A 13,764-nucleotide genomic window follows, 5' to 3' on the forward strand; every position below is an offset into this window, starting at 1 on the left:
TTAATGAACATTACATAAAACTTGAGTGTTGTCTCTATGTTCCAAAAATATCCATACATTTTAAACTTCAGTTATTATGGGATTCATCTTTTTGACTAAGGAAAATAGTTGAAATAACACATTCTGTAAAAAAGCAGTTCTATCAGAAAAATCTTCAAGTCATGGCACACAGTGGCTCATGCCTGTAATCCCAGCCCTTTGGAAGGCCAAAGCGGAGTGGATCACTTGAGGTCAGAAGTTCGAGACCAGCCTGGCCAACACAGTGAAACCCTGTCTCTACTTTATTTTTTTAATTAATTTATTTTTTTTTTACCTCTGAACTTCTTATTGGCCTCCTGCTCCCCAAATAGTACCCTGCGTCTGCTGGCTTAATGTCTCAGAACTTTGGTGTCATTGGTCTCAGGCACCACTTGTCATCCACTATCCTGCAGGTGGTGGACTTTTGGTTGGTTTGCATGGATCTGCTGCTGTCCAGGGCATCATCATGATTGAAGTTCTCCCCGTCTTCCAGTGGGCTGCGGTAGGTGGTAATCTCAGCCTCCAGCTTGACCTTGATGTTCAGCAGGGCCTCGTACTCCTGGGCCTGGCGCTGTCCCTCTGCCCGAGTCTGTGCCAGCTCTGACTCCAGGTACAGCAGGATCGTGTTGAGCTGCCCCATCTGCAGGGTATAGCAGGCCTCCACCTCCCTCAGGCTGTTCTCCAAGCTGGCCTTCAGATATCTCATGGAGTCCAAGTCGATCTCCAAGGACTAGACTGTATGTCTCAGCTCCGTGAGCATCATCTCACCAGCTCCAACCTCAGCAGACTGCATGATGACCACTGTGGTGCTCTCCTCAATCTGCTAAGACCAGTACTTGTCCAGCTCCTCTCGGTTCTTCCCAGCCAGCTCATCATATTGGGCCGAATGTCTGCCATGATCTTGGTGAGGTCCTGTGATTTGGGGGCTTCTGCCTCCATGGTCAACCCAGAGCTGTCAATCTGGGCTTGTAAGCCTTTTATTTCCTCTTCGTAGTTCTTCTTCATGAAGAGCAGCTCCTCTTTGAGAGCCTCGATCTCTGTCTCCAGCTGCAGCCGAGTGACATTGGTGTCATCAATGATCTTGCAGAGCCCATGGATGTCACTCTTCACAGACTGGCGCATGGCCAGCCCTGTCTCATACTTGACTCTAAGGTCATCAGCAGCAAGACAGGCATTGTCTATCTGCAGAACGATGTGGGCATTGTCCACAATATTTGAGAAGATCTGAGCGCTCAGTTCCTCGATGGTCTTGAAGTAATGGCTCCGGTCTCTGTCCTGGGGTCCCTTCTTCTCCAGGTGCTCCCAGATTTTGCTCTTCAGGATTTTGCTCTTCGTCTTCGGGTTTTCAGTATCCAGGCTCCTCACTCTCCAGGTAGGAGGCCAGGCGGTCATTCATGCTTTGCATTGTCTCCTCGTTCTAGATGCCTCCCATTCCTGCCGAATCCCCCGCCATCCTCATGGCCAGGCCCCGAGACCCCATGCCGCCCAGGAAGCTGGTAGAGCGGGACACGGAGATCCGGGAACCAGAGCCCCTGGCGGCTGCACAGACGCTGGCCGCGCTGCTAACTGGCAGGGCACCATAGCTGGCCGCCTGGACAGAGCCCAGAGAATGGTAGTTGGTGGAGAGTGTGGAGCGAGTGGTGAAGCTCATGCTGTTTGGGGAGGAGAGCAAGAGGACAGGACTCAGGCTTTGCCAACGACCCCCTGTCTCCACTTTAAATACAAAAATTAGCTGAGCGTGGTGGCGCATGCCTGTAATCCCAGTTACTCGGGAGGCTGAAACAGAGAATCACTTGAACCTGGGAAGTGGAGGTTGCAGTGAGCAGAAATCCCACCAATGCATGCACTCCAGCCTGGGAGACAGAGTGAGACTCCATCTCCAAAAACCAACCAACCCAACAAACAAAATCTTCAAGTCAACCAAAAAATTGTCGATAGGACTTTGTTTGTTTGTTTGTTTTACCTGATTTCTCTTAAATTAATGTTGCTCTTAACTCTGAGATAACAAAATAAGGGACTGGTTCCTATGTAGGAATCAGTAGAAGTAAAGAGGAAGAGAACTATAGGAAATGATATTTCAATGTGAATGCTTTAACGTGGTATTGTTTAAACCCAGCTATTTCAAAAGATTTTGTAGTCTTACTGATAATAATATGTCATTGCTACGGGAAGAAAGGTACAAACACAAGTTAAAGACAATATCCTTAATCTAACTTGGAAACAACCTGGGTGCTAGTCAGAACTCATATTAAGGAACTCTATAATGTTTTGATGCTGAATAAAGTTACTTTAACTAACTTCCAATATCTTCTAATTCATGTATATTTTTAATATATCTCTCCTTTGTGTTTGTATAGATGTATACAGCATGGGTTTATAAGAAATTTTTCTTGTTGAGAATATATTATTATTAAGCCATAAACTCAGGACAGTTTTGGTTTACTAAAGGCCAAGGTTGCTTTCATCAGTTCCACTAAAAATGGTTTAATGGTACCACTCACCACCCTTGCCTCTCCTTTCCAGCTCCAGAACATTTAGTTCTCTGTCTTCAGTACCTTCATAGTACCAAATGCATATTTCTGTCCTAACACTTGCCACATTGTGCTTTCAGGTTTTACTGTACTTGTGGACCCAGGAGAAAAATGTGCAGCCCTGATTCAGGTTTCTTGGTATAGTTGATACTTTTTCTTTGTCATTTCATAATCTGTGTTGAACATAATTTCTGGCTCTTGTTGGATCTCAATGAGAATTTTTGAAAGAATAAATAAATAGTGGGATCAATGTGAATTTCTGCAAGCAACTTGCTTTTGGAAATAAATTAATCCATTTGTTTTTATTCCTGTTCTCTATGGATAGGGAATGTGCAAATTGTTAATGTCCAAATTGTGAATGTTAATTTTTATTCTTTTAAGTAGAATGGGCTGAAAAGAAGTCAAACTGTATATTAACTCTAAATTTTACCTGGAATAGTAGTAACTGAGTCGATGAATTCTGGGAAGAAAATTTTTTTGAGTTTTTAATCTTGACTTGTAAGTTATAAATTGTCTGGATATATGCTCCCTGCCTATGTCATAGCATGAGAATAGTAGTAACGGCAGAGTGAGCTGATCTACAATATCAGTTTAACAAGAAGGAAATGGGCCAGGTGCGGTGGCTCACGCCTGTAATCCCGGCACTTTGGGAGGCTGAGGTGGGTGGATCTCTTGAGGTCAGGAGTTCAAGACCAGCCTGGCCAACATGGTGAAACCTCGTCTTCACTAAAAATATAAAAATTAGCTGGGCCTAGTGGCATGTGCCTGTAATCCCAGCTACTTGTGAGGCTGAGGCAGGAGAATCACTTGAACCCGGGAGGCAGTGGTTGCAGTGGCCCGAGATCGCACCACTGCATTCCAGCTTGGGCAACAGAGGGAGACTCTCTCAAAAAAAATTAAAAAGTAAAATCTAGAAGAGTAGCTAAGATTTTATTCAAGTAATTCTCTATTGAGAGACTTAACTAGACATGATTTTGTTGCTGATGAAATTTGACCTTGTCGCCACTTCCGGCCCTAACTCCCTTTTGAATTTGGCTTACACTGCTCATCTGCAAAGCTCTCTGAAACACAGCACTTCTTTGCCAGGGTAAGAAACTTTGTTTTCCTGCTTCAATCTCTGAGTACTATGTGTTATTAATTCTCTTTCCTTAAGGCCCTGTCAACATACGCTGTGTGAGCTAACAGATTTGTTAAGATACAATAGTAGTATCCTACTCCTTCACTAGAGTAGAAATGTAAGGTATGGATAATTAAGTTCCAAAGATTCCTTGAGCCCTGAGAATAAAACATACATCGGTATTTGGGAGACAAAAAGATGTATTTTTCTTTTTTTTTTTTTTTTTTTTTTGAGACAGGTCGTGCTCTGCTCTGTTGCTCAGGCTGGAGTGCAATAGCGTGATCTCGACTCACTGCAACCTTCGCCTCCCAGGTTCAAGTGATTTTCCTGCCTCAGCCTCCTGAGTAGCTGGGACTACAGGCATGTGCCACCATGCCTGGCTAATTTTTGTATTTTTAGTACAGATAGGATTTTGCCATTTTGGCCAGGCTGGTCTCGAATTACTGACTTCAGGTGATCTGCCCACCTCGGCCTCCCAAAGTGCTGGGATTACAGGTGTGAGCCACCATGCCAGGCCCAAAAAGATGTATTTTCTCTATCTTTTAAATTATTCTGTAAATATAATAAATATTCAGAGTATTAGAAAATATAAAAATGTGAAAAAATGTTTGGGAGTCTGGCCTATTATGACCTCACAGGATTTTTCAAATTTGCTTCTATGACACTATATCATATTAATACCTGTAATTTTGAGGTAGGAAAAAATTGTATATTGCTTTTAACAAAAACTTTGATTTAGGCACTGAATTATTCTTTCATAATATTCAGTTTGCTTTCAGATTTCAATAAATTTGCTATTTTAATATGCCCAGTTTCTTAGCCTATTATACTCTGACATTCATTATTAGCAGGATTTTGTAAAATAAAAATATTTGAAATTATCTGTGTGGGACCAAGCTGAATTAAGAAATGTGGCTCTAGAACTGTTTTCATTTGAGACTTGTTTTAATTTCGAATACTGACCCCACGTGCACATATAGACACAGCACCTCATGGAGAAATTGAGCAAGGTTTGCCTCACCAGTGATTACCTGCTCTTCTCTTTCCTGACACTAACGGTGTCCAAAATAGTAATTACTGCTTTAAGGGTGTCCAGATAACTCTGTTCTAACCAGTGAGATATAAGTTGACTTCACAGAATGAGGCTTCTAAGAACCCATAAAGGGAAAAATAGGCTGTGAAAACATTTTGTCCTTTGTTCTTCTCTGACCTGGAGTGCACTAAGTGATGTTGAAGATGAGGCAGGCAATGAAAACCTTTTCACCTTAATGTCCCCACTGATTATTAAGAAAACTATCACTCTTACCTCCTAAAACAAGCCAGTAGATTGACCAACTATTTTTTTTTTTTTTCTAGAGAGACTATAAATTGAACCTGTAACAGAAGCATTTAAAAATCTGTTCAGACAGAAGAACTGGGTATTCACAACCACCAACCTGATAAACTGTCTTAAACAGATGCTCTTTTTTTTTTTCTTTTCTGCCTCTACATATCCAGAAGTTTGAAATAGTCCTGGGCTAATACAAGAACCCCAGTGTTATCAGGCACGTGAGCATCCTTTAGAATTCCTTTCTCTGTTATTTTTCAAGTGGAGTGAGCTTTTCTGTGGTCGCAAGGTGCCTGGTTCAACTTCAACATCACTTACGGCATTGCAATCCAGAAGAAGAACAAAGACAGACACAATAATTTCACAGCCTATTTGCCCCATAATAGACTTTCATGGAAGCCATACTTCATGAAGCTGTTTATATTGTATTGGCCAGAATATACTTATTTGGGCAGCTTTAGACCAATGATTGGAAGCTAAATTTGGAGAAAGTAGTTGTCCATAGGGTTAGTCAGCCAACCAACAGTGACCTCCACTGTTTTTACCTAAAAGTGATATGACAGACAAAAAAAAGTTAAACAAAGGAATGTAATAATGCATACAATTTTTAAAATGCCCTTTCTACAGTGCGTTTGTGTACATAATAGCTGACTAAAAAGAGTTACTAAGAATTCAGAACTCTGCTGTTGGTTTCCTTGGCTATGCTTTGCTGATGTGCAGAAAGGCTGGAATACTTGGCTGAGAAAACAATATGGAAATATCATTACATAAGACACAATTAATATCAATATATTTCTTTTATATATTACATACTTCCTAGGGAAAAATCACTCAAATACAAGCATTAGATTCAAAACTACAAGCTGATATAGGAGTGTTTACATTAATTACCAGTAACGAAATTTGAATTGACCTTCATGGCCAAGGTAAAGCACAACTGAACCCCAATACCTGAGCTTGGTTTTCCCTCGGCCACATTTCGACAGGTGCCTCTTATCCTTCCATTCAGGGAGGAAAAATGGAGTAGTCCAGGAATCCTTTGGAACTTCCTAAGCCTTCAATTAGAACTATATTTCACAATATTTCTTTCATGTTGTGGCAAAATAGAATAGTATACTATTTGAAGTTCATGGAGGAAGATGCTCCTGGCGGACTGGGCTGGGTTGACCAATTCCATGGATAAAGTGTTTAAAGATCTTGGGACATCGTTAGACCATTCATAGCCTCCCTGTGCATCATAATAAAATGATTAAAAATATTTCTTAGAACATAAGTTTATATCACAGCTAGGGTTTATCTACTAAGCTGAAACATATTCTGCCAGGTAGTGATGACACTACAAATGACTGATCACCTTTCTTTGTCCCCCACGTCTTTTTTCCCATCTGGAAACATCGTCTCATTTTACAATTCAAATTTGTCTAATTTCATTTTATTGCAGATCCTTATGCCTGTCCTTTAAAAAAAAATCTTACTCCTTTCTTAAGTTTTTTTTTTTTTTTTCTGGGACCTGACTGTTCTCTTTTAATTAAATTGAAGTATGCAATATGGATCCTGAACAGTCATAGGCAAGCTGTGTGCATTGATTAGCAAGGTGGAGCTTGTCCCTGAACTTATTTTCTATTGGCAAATTCAGGGTAAGGCCAAGTATGAAGTCTGAAACTTGTGTTTTCTTTTCTTTTTTTTTTTTTTTTTTGACTTCTCCTCTTTTTGTGACATTCTTGCCCTCACTCTTCAACCTCCTTGTCCCACTTAGCCCCAAGTCAAGAATGTTTTTTCCATTGGTGCTGGTTTTCAACCAGTCAGGATCTTTGGTCTTCTGACAAAATCTTTTATCATACAAAAGTAATTGTGTGAAATTATTTCAGCTGGTTTTAATATCACTTGGCATTTCATCTAAATTATAAGTTCCTTGAAAATAACTGAGTCTTCTAAATATTTGTACCCACAATGCTATGCACAGTCAATAAATTATGCTTTTAAAAATATTATATAACTTTTAAAACATAAATAAAACTATAGAGTGTGGTATAATGTACTCATTACACTCATTATTCATACATGGCCAATCTTAGTTTATCTTCATCTAATGCAGTTAGTATCCCCAAATGTCAGACACCAAATAGTATGTCAGTATATGTTTCTAAAATATAAGGACTTTAAAAAAATGCAACATAATACTGGGAAGCAGGTTCACCAAAAGAGGACTCCCATTGTGGGGCAGATTGCAGAGATCATCATCATGTGAATCACCAGGAATTGGAGTCCAAACTCTTCCACCCACTGTAGCCTGGGCTGCACTGTTACCAGTGTGAGAAGGAACACATTCATGTGCAACAGTTATTTAAAGCAGGTTTATTAATTATAGATGGGTAGGAAGGGAAATAAGAAGTGTTGGATCCACTGTGAGCTGATCCTCAAGGTTCAGAAAAGATGCCCAAGGCAGATGGAGTCTCAACTGCACGTGGTCCACTTGCATGACAGCTGAGGGACACCAAAAAGTAGACCACCCTAGGCTACTAACTCAGGAGCATGTGACTCACTGGGCAAAGCTTTGAAGGCCATCCTGCTTCCAAGGGAGAGAGGAACAAAGCCCCGGTTAGTTCCAGATAGTTTCTCCCTAACTCAAGATGTTACATTTCCTAGGAGAGAGAGACAAGTCCCAGGCAGTTTCTCTCTGCCTAAGGATATTGCATTCCTAGCACATTCTACACTTGTTTTTGAGAACTATAAGCAAGAAGGTGGGGAAAACTAAGTCAGTCCAAGACCATGTGAAGAACTGCCCTGAAAATACCACTTTCACACTAAGAAATGAATGATAACTTCATAATGTTTTTCCAGTATTCATATTATAAGGGTCTTACAAGAGATTTTTAACATATTACTTTTTTGGATCTGAATACAAAGAAAGTCCATATATTGCAATAGGATGTTACGTCTTCTTAATATTTGTATCTATTCTTCTTTTCATTTACTTTTTCAATTAAAGTAAAATTTACATACAAGGAAATGCACAGATTGGGTGACAATTCTGTGAGTTTTGACTAATGTATACATCATGTACCCTATACCCCAATCAAAACAGAAAACGTTTCTATCACCCCACAAACTTCCCTTATGGCTCCATCCTATTTTTGTCATCACCCCATAGTTCAGATTTTCTATCAAAAATTAAGGTTGTCTAATCTAAAAATTCATGTATATGAAATCAGACTTACTATTTTGCAACTGAAGTATTCCTTTCAAAAAATGTTTATAAAATTCAACCATGTCTTCCTATATATCAGTTTTATTTTATTTTATTTTAGAAATGGGGTCTCACTCTGTTGCCCATGCTGGAGTTCAGTGGCTTTATCCTAGCTCACTGCAGGCGAGGACTCCTGGGCTCAAACGATCCTCTCACCTCAGCCTCCCAAGTAGCTGGGACCACAAGAGCAAGCCACCATGCCTGGCTAATTTTTGTATTTTTTGTGAAGATGGAGTCTTATTATGTATGTTGCCTAGGCTGATCTCATGCTCCTGGGCTCAAGGGATCTTGTCACCTAGGTCTCCCGGTGTTGGAATTACAGGTGTCAGCCGTTGTGCCCAGCCCCATGTATCAGTCTTTTATTATTGATGAATGTTGCAGTATATCAATATATCCCATTTTATCCATTCTAATGCTGATGGACATTTGATTTGCTTTCAGTGTTTTGCTATTATTAATAATGATTCTATAAACATAAGTAATGCGTAAATTATTTTTCTGGACATATACCTTTATTTCTCTTGTGTAAGTAGTTGGGTGTGGAATTATGTGGTCTTGAAGTCAGTGTCAGTTGGACTTTATAAAAAGACTATCAATGCAGATTTTTAAAATTTTTTACTGTTATCCTCAACGTATATGCATTCTCTAATTCTTTCACATCAGGCCAAACTCACATTGGGTTTTTGCTTTTTAATTTTTGGTACATAGTTTGTATATCCTATTTATCTATTTTATATGACATAATATGTGATAAATATGTAAATATGAGTGCAATATATTAAACAGTTACTGTAAAATGTAGCATACTATAGTATAATGTAATATAAATGTAGGGCAGATGGAGTCTTGACTGCAAGTGCTCCACTTGCATGGCAGCTGAGCGGCACCAAAAAGTAGACCACTCTAGGCTACTTTATTTATAATTTTGTATAAATTATAAATTATCTATATAAATATAACTATTGATATATGGTTATATATAACTATATGTAAATATACATATAACAGATTATAAATTATATAAAATGTAATATATAATATAATATAACTTAGTATAATACAATATGATAAAACATATAGTTTATATAATATTCTATATATCAGTAACAAAATCTCAACCATATATATGAGATTTTATATATATATATATATATATATATATGTATTTTTTTTTTTTTGAGATGGAGTCTCACTGTGTCACCCAGGCTGGAGTGCAGTGGCAAGATCTTGGCTCACTGCAACATCCGTCTCCGGGGTTCAAGCGATTTTTCTGCCTCAGCCTCCCCATTAGCTGGGACTACAGGCACACACCACCATGCCTGGCTAATTTTTGTATTTTTAGTAGAGACAGGGTTTCATCATTTTGGCTTGGCTGGTGTCAAACTCCTGACCTCGTGATCTGCCCATCTTGGCCTCCCAAATTGCTAGAATTATAGGCATGAGCCAGCGCACCAGGTGAGATTATATATTCTTTATGTCAATTCTATGTATTATGTATGTCATATAATATATAATATATATTATCTGTGGTTACATGTTACAGGTTAGAAGTTAGGATATAAGTCCTTCATAAGTGTTATATCTACTAGATATGGAAATATTTTCTCTCAATGTGAGGCTTGATTTTTATTTTCTTAATGGTGCTATAAAAAGAAAAAGAATTAAATTTTGTTAATATCCAATTTATGTATTTTTCATAAAAGCTTAATGTTTTATGTTTCTCAAAGAAATCACTGACTACTAAATAATTACAAAGGTTTTCTATGTTTTCTTTGAGAAAATTTAAAATGTTAGTTTTACTATTAGATCTATTAGGATTCCAAATTAATATTTGCTTGTGCTGTGCAGTAAAGATCAAGGTTTTTAGTTTGATGTGATTTTGTGTGTGTGTGTGCTTTTTTTCCCCAATGTTCATCCACTTATTCCAGCAGCAGGTTTTGAGATTTTCGTTTCTCAGTTGAATGGCCTTACAAGTCTGTGTTTAATTGATAGTATTTGTGAGGTTAATTTCTGAATTCTCCATTCTGTTCCACTGGCTGATTACTTTTATATCAATCACACACTTGCATGATTATTGAGGACTTACAAATAGCCAGAAAGTCAGGTATATCTATGATTTTCCTGTCAAGATATCTTTGGTTCTTCGAGGTCCTTTATATTTTTATTTACATTTTAGAAATAATTTGTCAATTTCTGTAAACATATGCTGTTATTTTGGTTGAATTTCCATAGAATCTATAGCACATTTTTTTAGATAATTGATGTCTTAGAAATATTACATTTTCCAATATATAAATATATTGTGTTATTCAGTGGCTTCCTTAATTTCAGTCAGTAATATTTTCATCTTTTAAATATAGAGGTCTTGCACATTTAACAAGCATAGTTCTTAATATTTTCTTTTTTATGTTAATATAAATTGACTTTTTAAAATTTCATTTTCCAGTTGTCAGTAGTATGTATAAATACAACTGATTTTTCTTCAAAAACCTTCTATTCTGTAATCTAAATTCATTTTTAATTCAAAAGATTTAGTACTCTCCTTAAGATTTCATTAATAGTAAATATATAAAGATTTATTTATTTATTTATTTATTTATTTATTTATTTATTTATTTATCTTGCCTTATGGTGCTAACCAGGACCATGGATATAATGTTGAATGGAAGCGCTGAGAGAAAATATGCCTTTTGTCCTATCTCAGAAGAAATGCTTCGTCAGTAAGTATGATGTTAGCTGTAAGTTTTTACAAGTGCCCATACTTAGGGTGAGATATTTTTCTCCAATTATTTTTGTATGAGTAATTCTATTATGAACAGGAGTGGAGTTTTTTTCATATGAATTTTCTTTGGGTACGTAGATGATAATAGAATTCTTTGGCTTCTTAATATGGACATAAGCTCCTTAATTTTAAACTGTTCTTTTTTATTTTTTTTTATTATAGTTTAAGTTTTAGGGTACATGTGCACAATGTGCAGGTTTGTTACATATGTATACATGTGCCATGTTGGTGTGCTGCACCCATGAACTCGTCATTTACATTAGGTATATCTCCTAATGCTATCCCTCCTCCCTCCCCCCACCCCACAACAGGCCCCAGTGTGTCATGTTCCCCTTCCTGTGTCCAAGTGTTCTCATTGTTCAGTTCTCATTTATGAGTGAGAACATACAGCGTTTGGTTTTTTGTCCTTGCGATAGTTTGCTGAGAATGATGGTTTCCAGCTTCATCCATGTCCCTACAAAGGACATGAACTCATCCTTTTTTATGGCTGCATAGTATTCCATGGTGTATATGTGCCACATTTTCTCAATCCAGTCTATCATTGATAGACATTTGGGTTGGTTCCAAGTCTTTGCTATTGTGAATAGTGCCCCAGTAAACATACCTGTGCATGTGTCTTTACAGCAGCATGATTTATAATCCTTTGGGTATATACCCAGTAATGGGATGGCTGGTTCAAATGGTATTTCTAGTTCTAGATCCCTGAGGAATCGCCACACTGACTTCCACAATGGTTGAAGTAGTTTACAGTCCCATCAACAGTGTAAAAGTGTTCCTATTTCTCCACATCCTCTCCAGCACCTGTTGTTTCCTGACTTTTTAATGATCGCCATTCTAACTGGTGTGAGATGGTATCTCATTATGGCTTTGATTTGCATTTCTCTGATGGCCAGTGATGAGCATGTTTTCATGTGTCTGTTGGCTGCATAAATGTCTTCTTTTGGGAAGTGTCTGTTCATATCCTTTGCCCACTTGTTGATGGGGTTGTTTTTTTCTTGTAAATTTGTTTGAGTTCTTTATAGATTCTGGATGTTAGCCCTTTGTCAGATGAGTAGATTGCAAAAATTTTCTCCCATTCTGTAGGTTGCCTGTTCACTCTGATGGTAGTTTCTTTTGCTGTGCAGAAGCTCTTTAATTAGATCCCATTTGTCAATTTTGGCTTGTGTTGACGTTGCTTTTGGTGTTTCAGACATGAAGTCCTTGCCCATGCCTATGTCCTGAATGATATTGCCTAGGTTTTCCTCTAGGGTTTTTATGGTTTTAGGTTAACATTTAAGTCTTTAATCCATCTTGAATTAATTTTTGTATAAAGTGTAAGGAAGAGATCCAGTTTCAGCTTTCTACATATGGCTAGCCATAAACTGTTCTTCTTTTCTGATATAAACATGTAAATTATGAATTTCCTTCTAAGTACTCCTTCAAGTGCATGTCACAAATTTTGACAAGTGCAGTTTTCATTATCATTTATTTTAAAATATTTTTATATTTTCATTGTGTTTCTTCTTGGACAAATGGCTTATTTCAATAGGTTCTTGTATCATTTATAAATATTTGATGCTTTTAAAGTTATTTTTATCGACTTTTAATTTAATTTAACTTGATTTTTTATTTTATTTTATTTTATTATTATTTTTTTGAGATGGAGTCTCACTCTGTCGCCCAGGCTGAAGTGCAGTGGCATGATTTCAGCTAACTGAAACCTCCGCCTCCTGGGCTCAAGGGATCCTCCTGCCTCAGCCTCCTGAGTAGCTGTTATTACAGGCATCTGCCACCATGCCCAGCTAATTTTTATATTTTTAGTAGAGATGGGGTTTCACTATATTCGTCAGGCTGGTCTCGAGCTCCTGACCTCAGAAGATCCACCCATCTCGGCCTCTCAAAGTGCTGGGATTACAGGCGTGAGCCACTGTGCTCAGTTTAATTTTATATCATTATGGACAGAGAACAATATTGTATCAGATTTTATTATTCTGAAATCTGAGTCTGGTTTTATGGCCCAAATATAGTAGAGCTTACTGAATGTTCTATGTGCATTAGAAAAAAATGTATATTCTGCAATTGGTGGGAATAGTATCTTATAAATGTAAATTAGTTCATGCTGACAATCTTGTTCCAAAGACATAAATCTTCTTCTTCTTCTTCTTCTTTTTTTGATACAGAGTCTTGCTTTGTTGCCCAGGCTGGAGTGCAATGGCATGATCTTAGCTCACTGCAACCTCTTCCTCCCGAATTCAAGTGATTCTTGTGCCTCAGCCTCCTGAGTAGCTGGTATTACAGGCATGCACCACCACACCCAGCTAATTTTTGTATTTTTAGTAGAGGCGAGGTTTCACCATGTTGGCCAGGCTGGTCTTGAAATCCTGACCTCAAGTGATATGTCCACCTTGGCCTCCCAAAGTGCTGGGATTACAGGCGTGACCCACCATGCCCCGCCCCAGATCTGATTTTTTTGTGTACTTGTTTTATTAATTAGTGAGGAAGCAGTGCTAAAAACCTCTAAATATGTTTGTGACCTTCTCTGTTTTTATTTTTGTCACTTTGTATATTTTCCTACTCTATTATTAGATATGCACTAATTTTGTATTGCCAGGTTTTTCTAAAGAAATCACTCTTTTATTACATGATGTTATCTCTTAATCTGTGGTAACATTCCTTTTAAAGTCTTTTTTTTTTTTACAATATTAATATATCCACTTTTTTTGAGCTTCTACTTGGTATGGTTTATCCTTTTTCATCTTTTTC

The 13,764-nt window shown here is 37.7% G+C and overlaps 1 pseudogene; it reads right to left on the reverse strand.

Moving 5' to 3' along the window:
• Positions 1–368: 368 nt before the first annotated feature.
• LOC129463723 (keratin, type I cytoskeletal 18-like) lies at positions 369–10,888 on the reverse strand (annotated as a pseudogene).
• Between the last annotated feature and the right edge of the window lie 2,876 nt (positions 10,889–13,764).

This window comes from Symphalangus syndactylus, chromosome 15 (assembly GCF_028878055.3).
Source record: "Symphalangus syndactylus isolate Jambi chromosome 15, NHGRI_mSymSyn1-v2.1_pri, whole genome shotgun sequence".
NCBI lineage: Eukaryota > Metazoa > Chordata > Mammalia > Primates > Hylobatidae > Symphalangus > Symphalangus syndactylus.